This window comes from Herpailurus yagouaroundi, unplaced genomic scaffold, assembly GCF_014898765.1.
Source record: "Herpailurus yagouaroundi ecotype Mexico unplaced genomic scaffold, PumYag 66444, whole genome shotgun sequence".
NCBI classification, from domain to species: domain Eukaryota; kingdom Metazoa; phylum Chordata; class Mammalia; order Carnivora; family Felidae; genus Herpailurus; species Herpailurus yagouaroundi.
Window position 1 is genome coordinate 1 of NW_024419406.1, and position 1,299 is coordinate 1,299.

General features: G+C 35.3%; 1 long non-coding RNA gene across 1 annotated transcript; it reads left to right on the plus strand.

The window, feature by feature from the left end:
* Positions 1-6: 6 nt before the first annotated feature.
* LOC121024622 (uncharacterized) lies at positions 7-1,041 on the plus strand. The gene is made up of 2 exons (XR_005787771.1): positions 7-160; positions 870-1,041. It is a non-coding gene; the product is annotated as an uncharacterized LOC121024622 (long non-coding RNA).
* The last annotated feature ends 258 nt before the right edge of the window (positions 1,042-1,299 follow it).

The window sequence follows — 1,299 nt, forward strand, 5'->3', positions numbered from 1 at the left end:
CCACCACACTTGATTCCACATGGTATTCTATCTCACGTATCAGACAGTTACCAATATGGAGAAGAAGTAACGTACAAATGCAACGAAGGTTTTGAGATTAACGGACCTGCATTCATAAGATGTATAGGAGGAAAATGGTCCCATCCACCAGAGTGCAAAAGTATAGTGTATTTAATTTTACTCTACGATTGATAAATATTCTTAATTCAGAGCATAAATGGTACAAATATGAAACTAGGCAGTAATTCCAGAATTCAACAGGGTATCTCTGGGAAGCTGTGGATTCTAGTAGAGAATTAATAGCCACAGTAATAATAAAGTGTGACAGCATGAGCCAAATTATTTCACTTTCATGTCACCGTGTGTGCACATTAGACCTCCTGTGATACACATCCTCAGACTTCTCATCTCTGTTCCTGTGTCACAGGTGGTCCCTGCTCATCAATCCCATCATTATTCAATTTACTGTTAGTTTGTCAGTTATCTCCTTGTATGTATATAGTTTTCTGAGATGTTTGACATGAATAAAGGTAACAGATTTTGACAGAAGTGAAAATACAAATACATACATAATGTAGATGGCTTGTATGAGCAAGAAAGAATTTGAATGCAAGAAGTGTGATCTCAAGCATTACATGTATCCATATCTCTTCAGGCTTACGATGTCATCATCCCCATGTTATACTTTGATAAACATAGGACTATTCAATATAATTAAGCAAGACTTCTAACATATTTTTTCAAGGTATAAGAAAAATTTTGCAAGGTATTCATTGGTTCGATGTGTACCTATTATTCTACATTATAGTTATTAGTCATTATGTACTTTAAAATATTTACTGAACAAGTACATATTCTTTTTCTTTCAGACACGGATTGTTTTAGCTTACCCGACTTCGGTAATGCCACACCCATAGGCCAGAAGAAGACGTCATATAGGTCAGGAGAAAAAGTGACTTATAAATGTCCAAATAATTACCTTTTGGATGGACCAAATACTATCCAGTGTATTAACAGCCAATGGATAGGAAAGCCAATATGCAGAGGTACTTCAATGAAATTTTGAAACCTATTTGTGAAAATGTCTTAACTAATATAATATGCAATTCCTTCTAACAGCACTTATGAAATGGACATGGATTATTCTTTTAGGCCAGGTCGAAGAAGTTTATGTTTTAACATAAAGGGATATAATTGTGTACTCAGTGGTCAATCTGAAAGCCCAGCGGTTCTCAAACTGTGGTCTCTGGAAGAACAGAATCAGCATCTTCTGGGAAATGGTTAGAAATGCAAATGTGA